General features: G+C 37.9%; 1 protein-coding gene across 5 annotated transcripts in view; it reads right to left on the bottom strand.

The window, feature by feature from the left end:
* Positions 1 to 13,027, bottom strand: part of LOC131693203 (solute carrier family 12 member 4) — a 666,250-nt gene that overhangs the window by 433,936 nt on the left and 219,287 nt on the right. The window lies entirely within an intron of this gene.

Raw genomic sequence — 13,027 nt, 5'->3', positions numbered from 1 at the left:
AATTCACGCAAGTTGACACCCAATTAGAGGTGAGATGAGTACAGTTTTGAGTCATGCACGAGTAACACCTCAATTAAACTGAATAAATTATTGAAAATCAATAAAACAAATAAAACTAAAAATAATAAGGCAAAAAACTGAAAAAAAAGTTTTCAAATTCATGAAATGAGTAGAATGAAAAATAATAATGATTAATCTAAATAATACAATAAATAAATCAACATAGCTCAGCTCAAATAAAAATTGAACAATATTAAAAAAGGTATAAAAGTAATAGAATAAATTTCATTGTTTCAAATTAGCAAATTGGATTATATGAATAAAAAGATTTACTGAATAGAAATAATAAAATTTATAAAATGAAAAAACTCAATAAAAATATATGAACTGTAATAAATAGAAAAGTATTCAAATGAATAAAATACTATTTCAGGATGCGCTCATATTATATTGGGATGATAAGTGTCTTTTATGTAAAAATGTCTAAGGAACGCGATGGCATTAAAGTTTTTAAGAATTAAAATATATGTATTGAGAGAAAAATTAACTTTTAAAATTTAACTGAAAAAATCGCACAGTTGGCAGCACTGTCGGAAAAAAATAATAATATTTTTTCTAGATTTCTTGAACAATTTTCTTCAAAAACCATCTTGCGGTTTGATTTTAGAGTAAATAGAACCGGAGATATGATCAAAAGAAAATCAAGGGTTTTGGCAATTTGCCAAAACGGGGGGTGCTCCTGTGACCCGAGGGGTGGTTCAATTGACACAAAAATTTGGGTTTTTATATATTGGCCCTATATGAACAATTCCTCCAAATTTGGTTCAAATCCGTGAAGGTCGATACACGTGCCTTGATCACTTCGCATGGAATGACCCATACTTTGTTTTTTTCCAAAAATGATTTAGATTGGTTTTAGATTCCAAAAACGATTTAGAGGTACAACTTTTTTACCATTTTTTTAACTGCTACACTTAAAAATCGATTTTAAAAGTCGATTTACAAAAAAAAAAATTTTGATTTGGATGAAATTTTGTTCCAAGATAGGTAATTATGTTCTCTACCTACCGCCAAAAATTCAAGCTGGGCACTTTTAAGGAAAAAAGGTTATTTGAAAAAACTTTTCCTTGTCCAAGCTATTTTTTTCAGTGCATTTGTATCGAAAACTCAACCAATGAAAGTCATAATCATCTCAGAATCCACTTTCCCAGCTACTAGTTGCCTGATAGATACAAAAAGTATCAGTAACAAATTTGGTATATATTCATAGCAAACTTAAATGAGGGGAAAGATAAGTGTACCCGCCTAGGAAGTAGAGATTGATGGTGTAGTCTCCAACAGGGGACTTAATTGCGAAGTATGGAATTCGTTCCTTCTCCCTTTGCTTCGGTCAGTGAAAATTCTGGTTCGTAAGCAATTGCGTTCAGGAAAAATCAAGGATCATATAAAAACAACTTATTTTCGATCAGCCTCATTTCGAACCTTTCGCCGAATCTGCTCTTCGAAACTTTGATTTTTTGGACGGGGCTAGTTTACCTGCTCGCCTTTTTGTGCCGCGAGGCATTAACTGCTGTCATTGCAAACAATCGGGCCTACAGCGACTTGTTGCAGAAACAAGACACGCTGTGGAACATACGGCAAGAATCATGAAAAGTTTTCCAACTGTGAAGAGACTCCGCATGATCTCTCGACATATCCCGCACATAAATTATGTGGGGACAAATTGAAACATTATTTTAAGGAACGCTCCGATAAGAAATACAGAGGAGCGCTACGCCACCGACGACAACTAATTTCTACGTTTCATTGTACACTAAAGAACGAGAGTCTGACCATCCCATTGTGGGAACATCTTCTAATGTGCCTATAAATTTCCGAAAGACTAAAATCAGTTTTCAATCCTAAGGTTTTACACAATGCATTTGCACTACGCTTAAAGGCCAGACTAAACGAGTACCCGACGCGAACAACCGTGAACAGTCTTCTACTTCGTGGTGGGCAGATATTGCTTAGAATTGTACGCGAAAGGGACTTTTGAACGTCGGTTTGCCCGAATTTTTTACAATATACGCGTCGCTAAAAATGCAAATGAAAAACTTGATGAAAGCTGAAAAACAGCGATTATTGGCACCGGTCCGTCGACGGATTAACGGACGGATCATCAAAGAAACAATGTTTCTTCTGGTGGCTAGGGCCTACGTTGTATTTTCGATTCGTCTTGTGATTGGAAAACACAGAACGTTCGTCATATGAAGAAAGCAGTGCCTCGCTTTTATGCTAATTATTATGACAGTAGTGGTGAGTGCAATCATAAAAGAGGCTGTGCTGCCAACTTTCTCCCCACAAAACTGATGGTTTTATATTTACCTATCAACGACCATGCCCACATCGTTACAGTTACAGGATTTGAAGGATGGAGTATGAAAAGCACTCTTTGTATTTCCTGGAGAAAAGAGGGGAAATCTGAAAAATCTAGCAGGTTACCTTAGATTGAGTTCTTTCGCAATTCTCCATTCCGGGTAATGAGAAGGCAGCACTTGGATTGGAATGATAATGAGAAGATGACCATTTAGACATTTAGATTTTAGACATTTAGATGGCATTAGAAGGTGATATTTATGAAAGATCGCGTAGCTTCAACGAGTTTTTAAATATTTATTCTCAGAGAATTAGCAAATTTCGGCCTCGTTCCAGTCCAATCCGAGATGCTATACCAAATTCGTTAGTGATACTTTTTGCATGTATCTGGCAACTATCAGTTGGGAAATTAAATTCTCAGATGATTATGACTTTCATTGGTTTGGTTTTCGATAAAAATACACTGAAAAAATATTAAGCTTGGCAAGGAAAAGTTTTTTTTTTTCAAATAACTATTTTTCCTTAAAAGTGCCCAACTTAAATTTTTGACGGTAGGTAGAGAACACATTTACCTATCATGAAACAAAATTTCGTCCAAATCAAAGATCTTTTTTTGTAAATCGACTTAAAATTTTTAAAATCCATTTTTTCAGTGTAGAAGTTGATGAAGAATTTTTTCAATATTTTTATTTAAAAAATTGACTAATTTTGTGAAAATCACTCCCATTTTTTTGCAGTATTTGTCATTTTTAGACTATAGCCATTTGGAAAAAAATTGGCAAAAAAATTGACCCTTTTCAAAAGACAGTCTAGATCATTTTTGGAAAAAATAAAGTGCAAAGCGGTTTTTTGTGACAAAGTTCTCATGTACAGAAAGTTTCATTGAAATCTGAGAGGGTGCTGCCAACATTTGTTCGAGTTGGCGCGAAATTCGTCCTTGTCATCGCTAGAAACAATGTAAAACTACAAACAATACTTTTAACTTTTCACGGAGTTAGATTACAGAATAGAACAGGGGGCCAAGTCTCAGTCTCCCTTATATCTAAACGCTCAGTGTGGAATTGTATTAAATTTGAGTTGATGTAGTTTTCGATTTTTGGTCACATGACTCTCCATAGTGCAACGTTTCGAAGGAATAACCCTTCATCTTCAGGAGAAAGCAAAGTTTGAACATAAATTAGTTACACTGTATTATTATTGTTGGATACTTTCGGCAAATTTCAGACTAAAAGAAATAAAAGCAATGAAATATAACGACAAATAGGTATTCTAGAGTGAATTAGTTGTAAACTTAGAACGGAAAACTAAGACTAGGCTGGCTCATATGGACATGATCGAAAGGAAATGTGAAGAATCCTTTGCCTTCTGCTAGTAGGAGTTTGACCCAAGTCTACCGTATGGTAGTTGATAGAACATAACTCATCATCATGTTTTACCGCCGACGCCTTTCATTTGAAACTAATTTCGTTAAGATCGGTTCAGCCGTTGTTGATCTACGAAACTGACACCGGAAAAAAAGTGTAACCATAACAGCGGGTGTTCTACAGGGTTCCATACTCGGCCAAACTTTTAATAATGCTATGTACTCTCCGCCGAGGTAGGCTAGCTCCGATGTCGGGGACTACGACGAGTAACACCGAACGCGACAAACCACCAGCATAGATGTCGTCGGGGCACCAGTGAACCGGAAGCCACCCTACCAACCGGAATCGCTGGATCGACCACGGCGTAAAAGCGTTACCGCCAAATAAAAAAAAACAAACATTGTTACAATTTATTGAGCTGAGTCGATTGGTGAATTTTCAATCTTTGAGCGAATCCTATACATTTCTTTTGCAAGAAATGTAGAAATCTTTCAAGTTTTATTGATTCATTATTCCATGAGAAACCGGTCGATCGCAAAATATGACCATTGTTGATTCGAACGAAACTTTACATTTGTTTGCGGTGTATGAATCTCCATGATTTTCTCTGGCAATTGCAATATTTTGATACAAGGGCAATTTTTCAAAAGGGCGTAGACGTTTCTACATACAATAATTTCAATTTTTTTTTGTTCGATTACACTATTTTACACAGTAAAACTATCTGAGAACGAGTTGCAGGGAATGAATACTTCTGCACGAAAAAAAAATACACTGAAGAAAATTTTGTGTCATTTTTCACAAAAACGAAAATTTATGATAAATTGCAAAAAAAAAACCATTTTTTCTAATTTTTCATATTTTGTCAACGAAAACCTAAAGAGAAAAGAAACGTTTTGAATGAAATTTCATGATGGAGAAGTTATCAGCAAAAAAGTTTTTCTACAATAACTTTATACATGCTTTTAAATTTCATACTAATTGACATACAAAACTGTAATTTTATTACAGAATATAATTCTAAGTATCATTTTATATCAAAATGCATTTAATAAATATTTTCCAAAATGCGACAGTTTTCGAGATATTTGGAATTTTGCTCCAACAAAAACAATTATTTCGTGTAATTAGGTTCTTTTTAAAGGTTATTCGCGTTCCATCATAAATTGTCAAAAGTCTAATGTTTATCGTTTTAAAAACATAAAAGAAGCCACATAAAAGTGTGTTTGGATCATGGAGAAACTTTTAATAAAAAAGTTTTTTTTTGGTGAATCCTGTACATTTCTTTTGAAAGAAATGTAAAAACCTTTCAAGTTTTGATTTTGATTTGAATTTTGATGAGTTTAAGACACAAACATTTCCTCGTCAGACTAAATTGTTTTGATGCTACGACGCACAGGGATTTAAAGCCTGGAAAAGACGGCCAAAAGCATTTTTTGGATTTCGAGACCGTTTTCGTGATTAAACGACGTCGAAAACGTCATCAAAAGTCAATAAATGCTTTTGACCGTCTTTTGCCTCTCTCGCATAAATAGAGGCTATCCAATCACTTCGAAAATCGGGTTCCCAACCGTTGACCGGAGTGCGACTCAGTTCGTCACGATAGCAATACGTCTTCACGTGTTTTTATAGTATGCTTCAAAAGTCAGGTCTGTAGTGCATTGACATTCCTTGTAACTCACTTTCGTGCTTATCCACTAAAACACTCCTCACATGAACCATTTAGCTACTAGCGTCTACTTGGTTAGTACCTTGCGGTAAATTTCGGTGAGACATTGAACTCTCGTTCCAGTGAACTACATGCTCCCAACTTGGTCGCGATCTACTCAGATAGTCCCCAGTGGTGAATCTGTTCTACTACGACTGAGAGTTCCTCGATGGGGGAATTTCTCCCGATAGGTTTGCATTTTCCTTGAACCATTTAACTCCCTTCCCCGTAATCCATTTGGCTCTTCGATGTAATCTACAGTGAAGGATCTAGCCTACTCATGAGCTTCCTGGTAGGGTGCAGAGTTCGGTCTGGTGATTCCGGGTAGAGCGTGGTATCCGCATACATTGGCACCTCGACGACCTGGTACCGGGACATTAACGTAAACTACTCGAGCAACTCCATGGGGCGCGCCGTAGTGTGTGCTTATTCGAAATGTCCATTCTCTGCGTTATTCGCAATTCAGTTGTCACTTGGCCATCGAATCGGCTCTCAACATCCTCCTCAGTTTAGTCGAACGATAATTTTAACAGCAATAGTCGCTTGCTGAACGTCTGTTTTTCCAGTCAAGATCGTTCCGGTTTGCTGAGAGTAGATGTGACCCCAGATACGCTTGTAAAAACTTGTCGCCAAATGTAAGAAGAATGTAATAGTCATTTCCACAATGTTTTATTGAACGGAATCATCTATTAAATCATAGTTTGGATAAATGAGAAAGGCACAATTGCACCACTAGGTAGATTAAAACAGGTTTTTTTTTCTGCTGTCATCTGCCACAACAATTTTTTTTCCATACGTTTATTTGACACGGCATTTGCAAAAGCTTTTTACGCCAGTTTCTTTTTTTACATAGCACGTTACAAAAATCCTTAAGACTAATTTTAACTATACTAGTAATTTGTCTAAAACTAACACTGAAATCACTTTATTGTTTGCTTTTTTCCTTACATTGTTGTATTTCATAATGATCTAGTATTTTCGGGTGTATTTATTTACTTTTTTTCTGTTATTGTCTAAATTTAAAAACTAAGTATTCTAGGACACTTTAATTGGTGAATGATTAGCCTTGGATGAGAGTATGAGGAGATGAATTTAATTAAATTTTGACAGACACTGTTTTTAGAAAATGATAGATGAGTTCCATGTATAGAGGATCGCGATACGCCAGGATGTCTCTAACAGGAACATGGATTGATCTTCCTCGGACTTGTAAAGAATCTACTAATTGTGATCTGGCTTCACGATATTCAGTGCAGGACCAAACAACATGCTCAATGTCATGGTAACCTTCTCCACAAGCACAATGATTACCCTCAGCGAGCCCAATACGACGGAGATGCGCATCTAAATTATAATGATTGGACATGAGCCTAGACATCACACGGATGAAGTCCCGACTTACATCCAATCCTTTGAACCATGCCTTCGTTGATACTTTAGGGATAATTGAGTGTAGCCATCGTCCCATATCTCCATTGTCCCAAGATGTTTGCCAACTAGCAAGTGTCCTCTGTCGAGAAGCGCTATAAAATTCATTGTAAGCGATGGGTCTTTCATATATTTCACCATCTAGTGCACCAATCTTGGCTAAATTATCAGCTTTCTCATTGCCCGCAATAGAGCAATGGGCGGGGAGCCACACTAGGGTAAATTTATAACATTTTCTTGTTAGGTTACTCAGAGATTATCGTATCTTCCCCAAAAATAATGGATCGTGATTATCAATCCTCTTTGAGCGTAGAGCTGCAATTGTGCTGAGACTATCAGTGAGGATAAAGTAATGGTTCGGGGGTAAAGTATTAATTATTTGAAAACTATAGTGAACTGCTGCTAGTTCCGCTATATAAACAGAGGCGGGCTCTGCAAGTTTGAGAGAAATTGAAAAATTATTGTTGAAAATACCGAAACCAGTGGCCTGATTCGTGATTCGTGACCCATCAGTGTAAAACATTTTAAGGCAGTCTATGTGTTGATATTTACTTGTGAATATTTTAGGGATCTCCCGCGAGCGTAGATGATCCGGAATTCCACGAATCTCTGCTTGCATGGACGTGTCGAAGAATAAAGTGGATTCAGGAGTATCTAGTATATTGACGTATGTGGGAACATACCTAGCAGGCGTTATTTCTTGTGACATGTGATTGAAACACACTGTCATGAATCTGGTTTGGGGTTGAAGCTCGACAAGTCTTTCAAAATTTTTAATTACCAGTGGGTTCATAACCTCACATCGAATAAGTAAACGAGAGGAGAGATCCCAGAATCGGTCTTTTAAAGGAAGAACTCCCGCTAGTACTTCAAGACTCATCGTATGGGTCGACTGCATGCAACCTAGGGCAATTCGTAAACAACGATACTGTATCCGTTCCAGTTTAATAATGTGAGTGTTCGCAGCTGAACGGAAACAGATGCACCCATATTCCATTACTGAAAGTATTGTTGTTTGATACAATCTTATCATGTCACTTGGATGAGAACCCCACCATGATCCAGTTATTGTTCGCAGAAAATTTATCCTTTGTTGGCATTTCGTTATTAGATACCTAATGTGGCCTCCCCATGTGCCTTTAGAATCGAACCAAATTCCAAGGTATTTAAAAGTCAGGACTTGGGCTATCGTTCTACCAACCAACTGAAGCTGAAGCTGAGCTGGATCACGCTTCCTTGAGAAAACGACCAACTCTGTTTTCTCCGTAGAGAAATCGATGCCTAGCTTTAAAGCCCAAATTGATAAATTATCCAAGCTATCTTGCAATGGTTGTTGTAAATTTATAGCTTTTGGTCCTGTGGCAGAAACCACCCCATCATCTGCAAGTTGTCTTAAAGTGCATGGGCTGACAATGCAATTATCAATGTCATTCACGTAAAAATTATAGAGAAGGGGGCTTAGACAAGAGCCTTGTGGGAGGCCCATGTAACTTATTCTGAGTGTCGCCAAATCGCCATATGAAAAATGCATGTGCTTTTCTGACAATAAATTGTATAAATAATTATTTAATATCGGTGAAAGACCACATTGATGTAGCTTCTCCGAGAGAACATCAATGGAGACTGAGTCGAATGCTCCTTTTATGTCTAAGAACACAGACGCCATTTGTTCTTTTTTTGCGTAAGCGAGTTGGATTTCTGACGAAAGTAGCGCCAGACAATCATTCGTTCCCTTTCCCCTCCGAAAACCAAACTGGGTATCTGATAGCAAGCCGTTCGCCTCAACCCAATTGTCGAGACGTCGTAGGATAATTCTGTCTAGTCCCGGAGCATTATTGTTGCATGAGAGGAGTGCAATTGAGAATTCCATCATTGTCAAAGGCGAATCTATGAAATCGTTACTTGTGGGAGTATCGCGAGTGATTTTCTGCGCAGGAGCAGAATCGGGACAAATTTTCTTGGCAAAATTAAATATCCAACGATTCGAAAAATCTTCGCTTTCATTAGTTACATTTCGATTCCTCATTCTTCTGGCTGTGTTCCAAAGAGTACTCATTGATGTTTCTCTTGACAAGCCATTAACGAAGTGTCTCCAATAACTAGACTTTTTGGCACGACGTATACTGTCAAATTTGTTTTGCAAAATGAAATAATTTTCAAAGTTCTCACGTATACCCCCTTTCTGTTTCATAATTTCTTTGTAGGCAACTTGTTTAGCTTCATATGCATCAGAGCACTCTTTGTCCCACCAAGGATTAGGGGGCCGTCTATTTATTGTCATTCCAGGATTGCATTTCGTTTGGGCTTGTTCTGCTGCTTCAATAATTAAACCCGCTAAGAATTCATATTCTTCGGTAGGGGGTAGCTCTTCTGTCGAAGCAAGAGAAGTGGAAATTAATGTTTCGTATGTTTTCCAATCAATATTTCGTGTTAAGTCATAAGGAACATTGATTGAATTCGTGAGGCCTAATTCACTGTTAATTGAAACAACGATTGGCAAATGATCGCTACCGTGAGGATCAGGTACAACCTTCCACGTGCAATCTAACCGAAGTGATGTCGAGCACAGAGATAGATCTAATGCACTTGGACGTGCAGGAGGTCTGGGGATGCGTGTTGTTTCGCCAGTATTTAAAACTGTCATATTAAATTCGTCACAAACATTGTATATCAAAGAGGATCGATTATCATTGTAGAGGGAACCCCACAATACTCCGTGCGAGTTGAAGTCTCCCAGTACCAGACGCGGAGCAGCCATGGATTCCACTACCTCAAAAATTTGACGTTGTCCAATTTGAACTTTGGGAGGTATATATATAGAAGCGATAGACATGTCTTTGCCTTTAATGTTCGTTTGGACAGCTACAGCCTCAATGCCCGCAAACAAGGGGATGTTAATTCTATAGAAAGAATAGCACTTTTTAATTCCTAGAAGCACTCCTCCATACGGGGTGTCTCGGTCTAGGCGAATAATGTTGAAATCATTTAAGTTGAAATTAATGTTTGAGGTAAGCCATGTTTCACATAGAGCAAAAGCATCGCATTTTAAGTTATGCAGTAAAATTTTTAAGGAATCAATTTTAGGTATGATACTTCTGCAATTCCACTGTAAAACAGTGATGGAATCTTTCATTGGAGGAGGTGAATTACCCATTGAAAGATACAATCGCTGCAAGGATGGGCCATTGAGCAATCAGCTGCTCTAAAAATGTTCTAATTGTTGGGAGGAAAGCTGAAAGTATACTCTTTAGTGGTTCAGAAATATTGAATGCTTTAAAAATCCAATCAACAATTTCAGAAAATTTCAATAATCCTACCCCCGGCTGAGGCTCATAGGAAGTCGAAATTTTATTATTTCCAGTAATGGTGTTCTGTTTGGATTGTACGTTCCCAAAACCGGGCGGAATTGATTTCGGTTTTGAATCGGAATTTTTCGGTTTTGGGCGCAGTTTATCTATTGGTGCAGAAATTTTAAGGCCCTTTCTTGGCAGCTTGGGAAAAGAAGACTGTTTTCTTTTTCTGCAATTTCCGGGTAAAACAAATGATGTACCTTCGTACGCTCCGTCAGAGTCAGACTGTTCCGAAAATAGAGATGTGTAAGTGTTTTCTAAGAAGATGGGTTTAGGGGTAGCATTTTTCAACATTTCTGCATAGGAGCGCTTAGACCTCTCCTTCAAGGATCGTTTAATTTTATCCTCACGCAATTTATAAATGGGGCATGCAGGGAGCTCATGTGAGTTTTCTCCGCACATTAAACATTTTTCTGAATTTTCATTGCATGTATCCTCTTGATGAGAACCTCCACATTTGCCACACCGTGCCTTATTGGAACAGTAAGTGGCTGTGTGGCCAAGCTGTTTGCAATTAAGGCAATTCATTACACGAGGGATAAAAAGGCGAACAGGGAGACGAATCTTATCGATAATGACATAGTTGGGCAGCGCAGACCCAGCGAAAGTCACTCGAAATGAGTCAGACAGTCGATAAACTTTTTTATCTCCTTCGTGTGATACTGAATACAATTACTTGCATTCAAGTATTTTTACGTCTTTAAGTATGGTGTCTTTGAAACGACCAACCCCATGCTTAACTAAGTCATCAACAGTCAAACTCGATTCTGTGATGACCCCATCAATTTCAATTTCCTTTGAAGGAATATACGCTCTATATTCACGCGTAAAAAGCTCGCAAGAAGCAATTGCATTGGCTTGTTTGAGACTACCAACGACAATGCGTATTTTATCTTTATTAACTTTGACGATCTCTTTTACATCCGAGAATCGCGAAGTCAAATCTTTAGAAATTTGAATGATATTTAGCGCCTTTGCTTTACGCCTAATAAATACAATCTGCCACAACAATTGTCGTGTGACGTTACAGTGATTGAGATTCACTTGGGTAGCCTCCATTATCTTCTTGTATACAGGGCATTTGAAGTCGTACGTCATATGGTCACTTCTGCTCTCCTTCGCGAAAAGTATGCGGTATATTTGTTTCATGGGTTTCATGCAGTCTCTTTTAGTGTATCCCCTCTCCCCGCATTTTCTTTACAGATCACAATCTATACGCGTACGGAGGTCTTAGCGGAAAGAACGTACTTTATATATGTTTTTCTTCCATTTGATTCTACTATGTTAAACATAGTGGAATTAAACGGTAGAAAAACATATATAAAGTTTACAGATCTGATTTCACGCCTGGTGACCGAATCATTTGACGTATATCTCCATTTGATAGTTTGTGTGTATGTGTGTGCGTTTGTATGTGTGTATGACATAATGTCACTCAATTTTCTCAAAGATAATTTGCACAATCTTAACTTCAAACGGACGGTATAACGCTTCAACAAGCCACAATTGTCGTTTTTGTTTATCGGAGTTCCGGATACGGAGTAATGGGAGCAAGACTCAGTTTAAGTATTAAACAAAAATGATTCTTCTTAGTTTGATTTTTTGCGACCGTTATCCCTCGGTATCACCACAGCATAAAACTTTTGTACTAATATTGTACTGGAGATGACAAAATCAAAGTATTACAAATATTGCGCCTTACTTCAATTCTTAAGCTAGTTTACATTTCAAACCCGACATCGAAATGTCATCGAGCTTCCCTGGACCTATCTACTCCCAGCTCATACTCAAATAGAGTGGATGCTGAATTCCTGAACTGAGCTCCATTTTCAGGACGTTCCTCCCTTCTGTAACTGTAAGCATCTCCCAAATCCATGTGAGTTTTCATCTCCCGATGTCTCTCCGATCGTTTCGCTCTCTCCATCCGGTAGCTTTCAGAACATAACTAAGCATCGGTTTATTTTGCTCGAAACTAGGTCAACCTACACAGCAGTAGCGCTGTGAGCCCTATCAATATAGGCAGAAATATACCAGCTAACAGGCAGATGAACGTAAGGACAACAGCAATGAGGTTGCGTTCGCAGCAAGATATATAGACCAAAAAACGGATACCGGAGAGAAAGCTCTTTTGACAGAACGTACACGAGCTGAATTTTTGCTACGATGATGGGGGAACCGAAAATCATTGCCCGAACGAACGTGTGCTCTTTTCTGTTGAGTATCATACCAGAAGTGGAGTGCTTCACCGAAGTACAGTAAATGAAGGTCAAATGGTGATAAAAATAGCAGATGGAGTAGTCGCGCTCTTTAGCATAAAGAGTTGAGATCGGCCTGTAGGGAAGATGAATTGCTTTCACAGGAGTAGGCTTGGCGATTGTTTGTCAATAATACATCAAGACATGGTTTTACCTCAACTTAAGGGTTCCGCCAGTTGAAAGTACTCACCTGAAAGAAAACGAAAAAAAAAACAAGTGTTAATTTATTTAGCTAAGAAAGATAACCAAGCGTCCCCATTAGAACGTGTTAAACGGAGTCACGTGATTTTTGTTAATGTAAACATATTTATCCGTTTATTCCAACTCCAACTCATCCTCCTGGTTGAATTGTGTTTGAATTGATGGAACATCCCCGTTTCATAGAAAAAAAAACAAATACGCCGTACATAAATAGAGCATTCACTGGTGCAGCACATTCCGTCCGACTGTCCCACATTTGCATCAGCCATCAAATGCATGCAGTCAGCACGACATCACCACAGCTGGCGCCAAAGAGCTACCGAAACAGAAATTATTGCTCAAATGAATCAAAACATCACCACC

This window comes from Topomyia yanbarensis, chromosome 3 (assembly GCF_030247195.1).
Source record: "Topomyia yanbarensis strain Yona2022 chromosome 3, ASM3024719v1, whole genome shotgun sequence".
In the NCBI taxonomy this organism is placed as follows: domain Eukaryota; kingdom Metazoa; phylum Arthropoda; class Insecta; order Diptera; family Culicidae; genus Topomyia; species Topomyia yanbarensis.
Note: the sequence above shows the minus strand (reverse complement) of the source record. Positions and strands in the feature narration are given on the sequence as shown.